We start from the raw sequence: 13,409 nt of genomic DNA, 5'->3' as shown, positions 1-13,409 counted from the left end.
TCATGGGCGGTTTTCCCTGGGGCTCAGTTTTGGGCCAGTCTTGTTTAATATCTTTATCAATGATCTGGATGAGGGGATCGAGGGCACCCTCAGTAAGTTTGCATATGACACTAAGTTGGGGTGGGAGTGTCGATCTGCTCAAGGGTAGGAAGGCTCTGCAGAGGGATCTGGACAGGCTGGATTGATGGGCTGAGGTCAGCTGTATGAGGTTGAGCAAGGCCAAATGCCAGGTCCTGCACTTTTGTCACAAAAATCCCATGCAACGTTACAGGCTTGTGGAAGAGTGGCTGGAAAGTGCCTGGCAGAGAAGGACCTGGGGATGTTAGTCGACAGCCAGCTGAACACGAGCCAGCAATGTGCCCAGGTTGCAAAGAAGGCCAACAGCTTCTGGGCTTGTATCAGCAATAGTGTGGCCAGCAGGAGCAGGGCAGTGATTGTGCCCCTGTGCTCGGCACTGGTGAGGCCGCACCTTGAGTACTGTGTTCAGTTTTGGGTCCCTCATGACAAGAAAGACACTGAGGTGCTGGAGCGTGTCCAGAGAAGGGCAATGAAGCTGGTGAAGGGTCTAGAGAGCAGGTCTTATGAGGAGCAGCTGAGGGAGCTGGGGTTATTTAGCCTGGAGAAGAGGATGCTGAGGGGATACCTTATCGCTCTCTATAACTACCTGAAAGGAGGTTGTAGCGAGGTGGGTGGTGGTCTCTTCTCCCAAAGTACGACCGATAGAATGAGAGGAAATGGCCTCAAGCTGCATCAGGGGAGGTTTAGATGGGATATTAGGAAAAATTTATTTGCTGAAAGAGTGGTCAGGCATTGGAACAGGCTGCCCAGAGAGGTGGTGGAGTCACCATCCCTGGAGATGTTAAAAAACCGCATAGACATGGCACTTCAGGACATGGTTTAGGAGGAAAGGTGGTGTTGGGTTGACGGTTGGACTTAATGATCCTGGAGGTCTTTTCCAACCTTAATGATTCTATGATTCTGTGAACTGTTCTGTATTTGGGGCTGCTACAATGCACTTTCTCTGTGGATCATGTACAGAGTGGGATTTGTCCTACAGACTTGGCCAGGCGTTGCATACACATCTCTCCAAGTAATTAATGACTTGATGGGATGCCTTCCTTTTCTCATAGGTCTAGAGTTATTTTATCAAGAAAAACATACGGCATATCCTTTGATATGAGTCTTTCTGATCATTCTACAAACTTATTCAGATTCTGCTACATTTTGTAGCTCCTACCTTACACCAGAGCATTCTGACACTGGGACTCATCCTCCCGTTTGGTAGAGTCCTGGACTCCCTTAGGTATCTCTTTCAGTCCTACATCCTGCAGAGCTGGGGACCACAGTACAAACACCACAGGCAGGACATTTTCCAGCTTTGGAGATCTGTTAGCTTCAGAAGTTTTGGTTGGTATCTGCTACTCCTGAGATATAGCTGAGCCAACTGTGTCTGCTTGTAAAAAAGAGTTTCAGTTGTATAGCAGCATGAGCTTTTATGACTTTTTTTGTCTCCTTAAGGTTGGCAGAGCCCTCAGTGGTCCTTGGTGGGAGTTAGGACATTGGGTTTGGAGAATCTGGGTGAGAATGTGGGGTTTTTTGGAACACATCTGCCATCGCTGCTGACTTAATGATGTACTGTTTGCAGTTGTTTTCGTCTATTCAGAAACGCCTGCTGCTTGAGAATATCTGCTCCACGAAAACAGAAGTGACTTGCAGGCTGTCACCTGATCCTGAGAATACTGCACCAACTTCTCCCACTTCCAAATGCTTAGCAGTCATGCTCTTTAAATTTTCCCTGAGCTAGGAATTCAAAAGATGGTATAACAATATGTTAAATGTCTCCAGTCATCTCTGTAAATATGTCTAGACTGTGGTCTCCAGTGGAGCGGAAAGACATCTGAGACTGCTAAAAATGTATTAGCTCAGGTGCTTCACATATCTGGAGCAATCTAACTGTGGCACTGGAGCTCAGTCAGTGTCTTGAGATGTGCTCATTTTCAGGATGTTGTGTTTTACTACTTTTCATTTGAATGAACCCGTTTAAAATTAGGTTGGATATCTCTGTGCTCTGCTGCATTTTGAAGTGCAGGCTGACCTGCAAAGCACAGCTGACTGTGAGCCGCTGAGAATAGCTACCAGCATTCCCCGAAATGGCTGTAGTCTCCAAAGCATGTCATTATTTGTCTCTTTTGGGTCTTCAGAAACTTAATCAGCACAGTTTACCTGCAGAGAAGGCAGGGTCCGCTAAGAATTAGTCATAGGGTTCAGCAACGAAAGGTTTGTCATATTTTGGCTGCTCTATGACCTGGGTATTAGATGAAAGGTTTTTTTTACTTTATCTTGCCCTGAGCACAGAGCAGCATGATGAGACCACCTTTTCCTCCTGGCACCCTCCTCACAACAGCTTTACCATCCAGGTGGGGGGTAGGAAGAAAGAAGGAACCTCACATGACAGATGTTTGTGATGCTGTAGGAAGTCCTGCTATGCAGTGACCCCAGATATGGGAGGGAGGGTGCAGGAGCAGCTCTGCAGCACATTAGCTCGCTTGCAATGCACTGGGACAACATGCTCTTTTCCATATTTCACTCCCCTCTTTTTTTCTGATTTCCTTGCTCTGAGGGGCTGTGGCCATTGCTGCTTTCAGACTCCAAATCCAGATGTCAACCTGCGTTCTGCCTTTCCGCACAGTGTGGTACCTCAAGGCTTACCCCATGGGTTTGGGCTGCCTCCAGACAGGCCACTGCATGGCCATGCCAGACAGCTCGGCCACCTCTGTCATGCCTGTATTTAGTCAGAGATGAGTCATATTTTTGACACTGGCACGTCATGATTGCAAGGGATCCTGCAAAGAGATGCATTAAAAGTGCAGCAAGGATCTTGGCTAGGAAAGAGGCAATATTTATTAGACCTAAAACTACTCTGTGTGGCTCTCCTCAGCTTCATGTTTAGGATGTCCCGTCCAGGCATCTTCTCAGTACTGTTTTGGAGGTAAGGTACATACATGGAGGCAGGGAGTGTTGTGCTGGGGGCATGAAGGGCGAGCAGCCTCCCTTGGCAAAATCCAGACTCTCTGAATCACTCCCTTACTTCTTGACTGTCAGGAATGAGTTTAACTGATTTGGTCTTGTTCATTTTTAATTACCACAGATCTCACTCTGATCTCCTCATGAGTCTGATAGCAGGAAGGGAATTTAGCTGATAAGGATCACTGCCATAAGGGCAGTGTGCTTGGCTTTGTAAATGGAAAATATTTATGGCAGTCAATGGGAGGAATTTGCTTTCAGGGCTAAGCTTTTGCCTGCAACCCCATATGGCTGGAATCTCTGAAAGCCCTTTGCTTTGGTGTGGGGGCCGTATGCAGTGCCTAATGGGGACCTTTCATGGCCTGGCAGTGGGAGCAGGACTTGGCATCGTGCTCCCGCTGATACTACGCAGCAGTCTGTTTCAGCGGCCACAGTCAGGCTTTTCTGCCAGCCTGACCATATGCTGCATGTTTTACACTCAAATTAAAAGTCTGAATTTGGAGCCTGCCTTCCTTGCATGTCTCCTTTCCTTCCTCTCTTCTTCACCTCCCTTCACTCAAGTACAACCCAAATACCTGGTTCAGAATGTGCCCTTACTGTGCCCAGGTGCACTGATATGCTTGTCTGAGCAGAGTTAGTGACCAAAAAGGGCTTAAAGAATTCACATTTTGACCTCAAATTCTTTTTTAATATTAACTTTCTTATACCACAGATTATGAGTTGTTTTTTGCCATCCTAAACAAGAATAGGTTGCACCTTATCTCATAAATATCTGTTAATTTTAGTGGCGTTATGTACTTAATAAAGAAACTGTAATGAGAATAATAGAGCAACTTCAAAAGGAGCTGAATTTGCCGTGTTCAAGGGGAAAAAGTGCTGATAGAGTCACTGGTATAGTCAGCATCCAAATGCCAGTTATAACTAATCAGCAAGATTTCTTAAGGAAGGAAACACAAAAAATATTGATAATATGGGAGAACTTGATCAAGGCTGGTGCCATGGAGTTATTAATGGCTCTGCTTGGCAAACTCCACCTTTACCTAATGCCCCTAAAGCGGGAGCAACTTCTTTGAAACCAGAAATTCGCTTCAGCTTTGGGGCAAGGCATGTGAGTGTGTGCCAAAGGTAAGCGTGTGAAAAGCTCCACTGACTGCAGAAAATAGATTGTCCTTAATTGCAATGGACTTTTCCGAGACTTGAAACCAAAATTTGTCCTGATTTGTTGCTACTGATCTGTGCTTGTTGAGTTTATTCTAACTTGTGTAATCTGCTCCTAGGATACCACAGGAGGAGATATGGATCTTCCTGCTAATTGCAGCCCACTTCAGACACAATTAGGGCAAATGACCTTTTTAAGGGTTGTAGGTTTTATAACACTTTAAGGCAATTTAGGTGATCTGCAGAAGTTTTAACATTCTGCTTTTGTAGCAGAAAACTTAAATACAAGGTTTTGAGTTTGATGTTCTCTCCATCTCTAATAAGATTGGGTATCCCAAGCAGGTAAGAAGTGGGTCTGCTCCTAATTCCCTTGAAGTCAGTGGGCATCTGCAAATTTTATAACATACAGTGTATGCACGTACATATCCGTGTGGATGGATAATATAAAATGAATGTTATACATCTGGCAAAACCTGTGTGCTTCTGTTACAGCCTTCTGACATAAAGTTTACATCTGTTCATTGTCAGCTAGATTTTCATTGAGGCAAGTTCTGTGCAGTCTTTGTGCTAAAGAATTGGTTCTTCCGGAGTTTTACTGAGATTTTTGAAACTTGGCTGGTGAAGACTTGAAAATAGCAATGATGAGTTTTAGTAGTTTCTTTCATGTTTCCATTATTGCACATGTGGATGTGAACACACATACAAATACTCCCACGAGAATGGTGCTATTTATTACCCAGTCACATTTATTTATATCTCAAAATAGTTTGTTATGTAATCACAAAAATTTTCATGACAGTGTCATTGTCTTCCTATATGAATGCATGTAAGAAATACTTTCCATAGGGCTTATATAAGTCCAGAGTACAGCCTTGTGAAGCAAGAATGTGTATCCTAACAAATCATCAGAAAAGCTTTTTTCCTTTTTTATTTGATGTTCACTGAGGATTATTTTCTGGTCTCATTAATGGGCTTTGAAGTGATTCGGATTTCTTTGTTTCAACTGAAGAGAGGAAATATGGTGACATCAGTGTAGCTCCTAGAGGACTAGGCACTTATCCATTCTCATTTCTTTTGTGGCTTGAAAGCACTGGATCTTGTCTCCACTAACCTTGATATACTAATATTATTTTCATTTTCAATGTCATTCAGATATTGCTTCCGTGGATATTCACCTTGGAAGAAATAATGAGGTCAAGCTATTAATGGCTGCTGGTGTTTAACCATGTCATTTAGATCTGACATATGCACATAGACATACTTACATAAGGTGACAGATGCTGTCGGGCATCCTGAGCTGTAGGAAAGCACTATTCTGAGACAATGTTAAAAAAATATATTCAGAAGATTTCCCCTTCTATTCCTCCATCCTTAAGATTGCTCACTCAAATGGTATATGCTGATCTCCTCCCTCATTTTGACTAACACCTTCCCTTCTCCCCTCTCTTTTGAACAGTTGTATAGCTCCCGTGAAGCTGCCTGTCAACATATGAGAGTCACATATGACAGGTTGCTCTCTCAAACCTAAGTACCGAAAAGTGGATTCTTAATGGGCATGAAATCTGGGAATCTGAGATTTCTTGATATGCCATGGATTTGACCCTTGGCCTTGTCATGTAGCAATTAAAGATGTCTGACAGAGAAAAACATGATATAACTCAGTCTCTGGAACCCTCTCTGACACGAACAGCAAGATGTGCAAGAAGCAGGTTTCAGAGTCATGATCTTTATGGGGCATTTTTGTGTGTATGGCCTGCAGGACTGGGCAACTCAGTTTTACCTGTGTCTCTCTTGTATCTCTAGGAAAGTTTTAATGTCTTTTCTGAAAGGAAAAGGAAAGGCTTTCCCACTAGAGCCCACTGGGGAGGGGTCTAGCACACAGCAGCAGAGGCTGCTCTGAGGATCACTGTGAACCTGAGGAATTAATGCAAGTCTGTCATGTAGCAAAGGTGCTTAGCCAGCAGTGGTGTGCATGGCACAGTTTGAGAGTCACTACTAAAAGGCTGTGATTTAGCAAAGCACTCAAGCAGATGTTTATTCCTATTCCTTTTAAAGCATCCCTGCTAATGCATGTTCTAACTCAAGTCAGGTAGGTGAGTCCTATTGATGGCATTATTTATCACCAGGACTGAGGCTCGAGGCTACATTTGGCCATGGCATTTCCAACTGGATGTTTTCCTAATGCATATTTTTACCCTGAGAGATACCCGAGTTTTACAAGTAATTTTCCCAGATATTTTCCTCTGTGCATGAGCAATACACTGTCGTTCCAGAAAAAAAGTCCCATTGTTGGCTTTTTGAAGCACAGATTCTTCTAGGTAAATAGTTAAAAAAAGCAGAAAAGTTTGCACTGAATCCACAGAGTTTATTTCCTGGAGAAGGGTTACTGGGAACTGCGTGTTGATGTGTGCATTGAGACTTCCGAGAGAAATGTTGACCTTAGTGCCTTTTGATGATTTCTTCACCCTATTTGTGTACATGATGTAATTAAATCAGTTAAACACAGCTTCCTCTGAGTCACTGACTTCTCTTTTGACAGGAAAGCCGCTGGCAAGACCTTGAGATTTGCTATGGCTTGGTAGAGGAATGAGAGGCAAGCACAAGTGTGTGTGTGTGCGCGCACGCGCGCGTGTGTGCGCAGATGATATCTCAGATGGCACTAGAAGCTATTTGCACCAACCACTTTGGTTGGTAAACAGTCAAAATAAGCCTGATGAAGTCAGTGGGGCCTGGACAGCTACTCACTCACCTCGAGGTATGTTTCCTGCCATCGCCAGTGCTGAGCCATTAGGATGGCTGTTGTAACCCTGGCAGCAAACCTCTTGGTGATGACTGTCTTCCTCCACTCTACCCAACACTTTCATGAATTTATTGAGTACTCCCATTCCAAAACCACACCTTTCAGTGTCCAAATGATGAAAAAATAGTGGTAATAAAACCATCCTATGTGTCAGGCCAGCTGGGGGAAATGGTACTATTCCTGTCAAAGAGGTGAACTGGAAAAGTGTTGCTTTATTTTGTAATTTCTTGGCTAAAAGGAAAAATTATTTACCCTTAAGAAAAGGAAGGGTCTCCTCCACAGAAGGTACTTTTCCCCAAGTTACATCAGCTTTAGTGTGATCACATTTCAAGCCTAAACAGCATTGACAGGCTTTTTTCTTAAATTAAGATTCAGTCGGGTTCCTGATAACACATTGTGATATAATGACTGAAGAAAACGAACATCAATTATTCACGGTCTATTGGAGAAGCCTTGTATAAATTATTCATGGACGACATTCTGAAACTGGCAGAGATTATAGGAAACATTAATAATGAAGCAATGATTTCCTCTCGTCCTTTGGCTTTCTTTTTTTCTCCTCATCCTGTATTTTGGTTGGTCCTTGGTTCCATGTTGTGTGGACCCCGATGTCCCAGGGTATCACTGAACAGATGCCTCTATGTACTTGTCATTGGCCACATCTTCCCCTCCAGATTTGTGGCACGTGTCTGCTGAATGCAGCAGCTGTTCAGAGGGACAACTGTGGGATGCTGCCAGCCTCATATTTCCTTTCTGAGCTACAGTTTTCACTTCTGCCCATGGGAGGCTAGGATAGCTCAGTCCAGACTCGTCCTGCAGGACATGGCAGCATCTCACCTGAATTGCAGGCAGTGGGGCTTTGGATGAACAACATGGGAATGGAGGGGGGAGAGATGGAAAACCAGTAGTTGAGATTACTTTTCCTGTGTATTTTCGCTAGTTTAGGTGAAATTGCTTCATTGCTACCCCCTTCTAATGTTATAATCCAGCAAAATCCACTCCTGTGTCTTTTTTTAAATTGTAATGTATTGAGAGCCAGCGGCACACAGAAGGGTACACATGAACGTGCCCATGTTCAGTGGCAGCAGAATAAACAGAAGAACTGCAATAGTTTTAGGTATCAAAAGTGAGAAATGTTTGGAGAAAGACATCTGCTGAGAAGAGTGATAGAGGTAGAAGTAGTGGGTCCAAGCAGTGTGGGATGGGAAGCTAGCTGAGGGAAGGTGTAAGACTAAGTGACCAGGGCTGTATAAAGAGGGAAGCAACTGAATATATTATCAATTTGATGCTGTAGGATGCAGAGCATTGAGGCAGCTTTGTTTAATCTTCTGGTGAAATCACAAATATTCTGATCCTTCTCACAGCATGGCAGTATCTGGGAGATATTTAACATGAGAAAACACTCTAGAGGCAGGTTTCAAACTTCAGAAGTGGTAGAGTGTTAATACACATGTGAGGATCTACTCTTCAGTCTAGTTTTGTTCGTGAGAAGCCTGTCCTGACCCCCAGTATCAGGAAGTTAAGCAACATGTGATTGTTAGGATAAATTACTAGAAGAGGAATGTGCCAACTAATATTGAGGCCACAGCTGTACTAAAAGGCAGAATGTGACCCAGGAGCCTTGCAGCCAAAGGCCGAATGAGGCAAGCCTGGTTTTGGTCTGTTTTCCCCTCTAGGGAGCTGTTTCCAAGTCTGCAAAGTGATTGTAAAGTGCTATCAGATCTGCAAAGTAATGTATAGGAAGCACTCCCTGGAAGTGGTTACACAGTGGGCAGGGCTCCTGCTTCAGGATGCCCCACATCCATGATGTGTCCCAGGAAGGAGGTAAGATACCATAACTTGACTCACAGAGTGTAAAAGGAGGGGGATTAATTAGATTTGTTAGTTTGACTTCACAGGCCATTAAAATGCATCCAGTTAGGCTGACGCTGGTAATTTGTATTTGACGTGAGCTTTTCTTCCATATGGTGGCCAGTTACGGTACAAAGGACTTTAGAGGCAAAGGGTCCATCACATGCAGTGACAGATTGTTCCAGCAATCAGTCATTCTTCCTATTAAAAATGTGGGTGTTATTTCCAATTTGAACTAGTCTGGGTTCAACTTGCAGAAGGTAGTTCTTCTTATGCAGTCCTCTGCTTGATTAAAGAGTCCAGTGGGATCTGTGTTTTCTCCCCCTGGAGAGGCTTATGTATTAATCAGGTTGACTCTCAATCGTCTTTTGATAAACTAAATAGACTAAGCACTTCAGATGTCTCACTACAAGAAATTACCCCTAATTTTAAAAACATTTAAAGTCCTTTTGTTTTGCATTGACCTCCTAAAAAATGCTGAATCACAACTATATTCAGTATTAGAATGATATTCTTGCCTGTAATACACACGTTTCATCCTACACATCTCTCCTCCACCTCTAAATATATCCACAGATCTCACTAGTGCCTTTTTGCACATCTTGACAGTGGAAGCTCTTGATGAATGGTGGGTCCACTCTGACCCTCAGGCTTGCTGCTTTCTGGGATACTTTTTAGCCTTCTGCAGGCAGGTCTGGCACCCCTTGCCTTCAGCAGTGTGTCTTTACCTTTGACTCTTTTAAAACACACTGACTTTGAGTGGGCTCAGGCTTGACAACAGTCTCTCACCCACTAATACTGCTTCTTTTCTATTTGCCTGCAGATCGTTCATAAAAAAGTGGACAGCCATCAGACTCAGTCCTGGGGAAGGCAGAACTGGCCCTTTCCCCCCGCTCAGTCGTGCTTTCCCATCGACAGCTCTGCCTGAGATCTGCTACTCGGGCAGTTCTTAATCCATTTAAGATGGGCCTTACTGGCATTGTGTGATACTACGTTATTCATCAGAATGACATGCAAAACTAAATTAGCTGTATTAGAAACCCTAAGTCTATTACATCCACTCAGTCACCTTTATCAAGCGACTTGTAATCCTTTTAAAGAATGAAATGAGGTTTGTTTGACAAGACTTACACAATGATTTCAGTGGGTATTAGTACTGTGGCTCTTGTTAAGTTTTTGTGAAGTGAATCTGGTGTCAGCTTTATTGCATGCATGTATGAATGTGTGTGGCTGCCTGTGGCAGTGTCTACCTAATAGTACTTTACAGTATCTTTTGTGACCAAGAGTGGTTGCCTATACAAACCACATATTTACTTTTCCTTTGTTCTGTATTTATTTTAAGAAAGCTACAGCTGGAAAGCACCAATAATTGCATCGGCTTCACTGGAGCTACTGAAGGCATCAGTGTATCCAGCACCATATGTCGTGCTGTTCCTAACGGCCTCTGAAAATGTTCTCCCCGTTTTAAAAATGCCCACAATGGGGCAAGTCATGAAACCTTTCAATGAGTGTCACAGGTTTTTTTTTTCACAGAAAGGAAGAAGATCAAATTCAGTCTTCACAATGTGCATTGCTCTGTGTAAGCTGGTGTGTGGCACCCAAACTGATATTTGAAAGGTGTAATAGGACCAGTTGAGAGGGAGAGGAATAGTAATGTCCGAACAGGATCCATAGTGTCAATTGTGGAAAAGATTTTCAGACTTGCCTATGTGATTTAGCAGCCTTAGTTCTGTTTTCTGAAACAAGGAAGACATGTAAGAAGTGATTCAATAGATATGTTTTCTCCAAAAATTAGGTATCAAATGCTTAAACAAATGGGCTCTGGGGTCAGTGTCAGATAGTGTTCAGAAAGGTCACCTCTAAGCTAGGAGACTAATTTTCCGTCTGGAGTCTGAAGCAAGAGGGAGGATTTAGTGGAGGACAAATCAGAGCACACACCTAAAATATATGATTTAGATTCCTGAAGCTTCACATCACACCTTAACCTCCTATGTGGTGATGCTGTCCTTCCTGTTGACAGCCTCTTGTGTGTGTCACCCCCACAAAGACAGCGGTGCTGCGATAATGTCAATGTTTCTGTGGACAAGAGGTTGGTTGGTGGTCAGGTACATCTTAGTGAGATGGAGCAGCCATGAGCAAGGCAAAGTGCCAGTGCCCTGGGGCGGATCATCCGCCTGTGCCCTGTCCCCACCCTGGGCAAGTGCCTCCTGGCCCATCGCAGGGGACATCTGCTCTGCAGGGTCCCTCTGGGAACAGCCACAACCTGCCTGCCTCCAGCTGGGAAGGACTCCTGACCCAGTGCTGCTTAGATTAAAGGGGGTTTGATCTGGCTTTTGGTCTCCCCCTTTGCTGGAAGAGCAAGTTCTATGACACTAGGAGAGGAAACCATCTCCATACCCATCACATGCCGTGTTTCCTCCCTGTTCCTCTCCAGCCACTCTTGACCACCTGGAACGAGACCAAACAATGCATCTGTTTCAATGTTGAAAGTGGTTCGTGTTGCCATTAGCCACATTCAGCCCCAAATTGAACTTGGCAAGCAGCTGGCATGCTCAGAGCTAGTTTGCTTGCAGACCTATGTGTTTTGACGGGAAATGCTGCTGCCTTTGAAATATGATTCTTAGAAAAAGGAAAGAAGGTAATTTCCCACCTAAATAAGAAAAAGGCTCATCTCTCTCCTGGAAGGTGAGCAATGGATGGCAGTGTCCTGTGTGGCAGCCTGCCTGATCTCTTATACCCTTTTTTTCTCTAAAATGATCAGGTTTAAAGGAGTTAAAAGATATTAGTTCAGTAAAAGCAATAATCTCCGCTCAGCCTCACTGCAATGGAAGAGGGGGCTCTGCTGCCTTCTGCATCTTCATTGTGGCAGCAAATAGCTTGCAGTTACTGATTCCTTATTTGAAATTCACAAATCTGGAACTTGTGGTTAAGTAGTGCTCTCCATTGCCTGCTATTTAACTTTCTTAAAAAAAATGTTGACACTGTTAAAGCATTTGAATATGTCATGAGAGAGCTCACTTTTTTACTTCCCTTCCTGATGGCTTCTTTCTGCACCCTTCAAAAGAAGAGAAAATATAGCAGTATTAATTAATGGTGCTAAAGCAGTGAGTCAGGACACCTTTATTCATTTAGGGTGAAAGGCTGTACAATGTGTGGTCTCAGTTCAGACACACAGGGACGTGTTCACTACTTTTCTCCGGGTCTCTGAAGAAAGCTGTGTTTCTGACCCCAGCTGCAGGTACATCCTATGGCTTGAGCTGAGGTTGCAGAGGTAGCCAGATGGGATGTTAGCCGTACCACTCTATCATGTGCCACTGCCTACAGAAAAACCACTTGCCCCCACTGAGGGTGGATTTTCTTGCCTGTCTGTCATACTTTTACAGAAATCTGTTCTGGCAGGATTTCCTTGCATATACCCACCCCAGCACCTGTCCCTCCTAGGATGCTCCCCACTTTCCTCTTTGGTCCATTACCAGCGAGCAATGGGTTTAGAAAAACAGATTTGTTGGCTTGAAGTCCACTGGTTCAAACTCAGAGTATGCTGATAGGACCAAGAGGGAAAAATGTCCCTTTGGCAGATCTTACCATCAAAATGGACCTTTTATCTACATCCCAGCATTGCCCGTCAAGGGTGATTACACAAGGAAATGCTGTGGGAGCCAGCACAGAAATGGGATCCTGGACTGAAGTTGGATTCAGATGGAAACTGGTATTTCACAGTCATGTCTTTATCAAAGTACTCACAGTCAGACAAGTTTTTCTGCAGTTAAACATCAACACATCTATAAAACTGCATATGCTGGGACTTCAGTTGGCATCAGTTGCTTTGGACCAATTTCACCACTTTGGCTAGCAGTCTGGTCTTGTCCTACAGTTTCTCAGACTAGTGAGTTTATGTGTCTCAAAGTGAGTGTATGAAATATTTGCCACTACACAACACAGCATGTGTGAAAAAGTAAAAAACCCCACCATTTAATGGGATGCGAGTTGTGCACATTGCTCTGATCCTGCTTTTGCTAGACTAGCACAGTTATGTTTAGAAATCTGCAAGCAACATAGGAAATATTCTGTGCTGCAGAAAGCACGCATTTGTTTTCCATCCAGAATGTTCAGTCTCAGAGGGGACATGGTGCAGCACGAGCCTGGGGGGAAGTGGGATGGTCTGCCATCGAAATGAGCATCTGTGCAGGAGTTAATGACTCCCGGCACAGATACGGGGCTCTGTGGGCATACAGGACTTCAGCCGCTGCCCAGGTTTCCTCTATATAATGGGAATATTCTTCCCTTAGCAGGTAGAGGTGTGATCAGACTGGAACAAGGGATATATAGTAACTTCAAGTAAGTCATTCTAGTGACATCAGTAAAAAAAAGCACTTTGTGAACTTTCCTTCCAAATTATACTTTCCCTGGTTACATATGTTTGAGTACTGCCTTTGCTGTCCTGGCAACCAGTGTTTATTTTCTCAGCATGCTAATATCACCCTAGTCAAAGATCCCCATTTGCAAGACACAGGCCCATTGGTGATCTTTTTCAAACCCACCTGGTCTATCAGGCAAGAGGTTCAAGGCTTAATAG

General features: G+C 43.8%; 1 protein-coding gene across 1 annotated transcript in view; it reads left to right on the top strand.

Annotated features, from left to right (window-relative positions):
* The window catches only part of ELAPOR2 (endosome-lysosome associated apoptosis and autophagy regulator family member 2), a 106,524-nt gene that overhangs the window by 55,042 nt on the left and 38,073 nt on the right, over positions 1 to 13,409 (top strand). The gene's annotated exons all lie outside the window — the stretch shown is intronic.

This window comes from Phalacrocorax aristotelis, chromosome 1, assembly GCF_949628215.1.
Source record: "Phalacrocorax aristotelis chromosome 1, bGulAri2.1, whole genome shotgun sequence".
Lineage (NCBI taxonomy): Eukaryota > Metazoa > Chordata > Aves > Suliformes > Phalacrocoracidae > Phalacrocorax > Phalacrocorax aristotelis.
The sequence above is the reverse complement of the archived record's forward strand: the minus strand, read 5'-3'. Positions and strand labels throughout refer to the sequence as shown.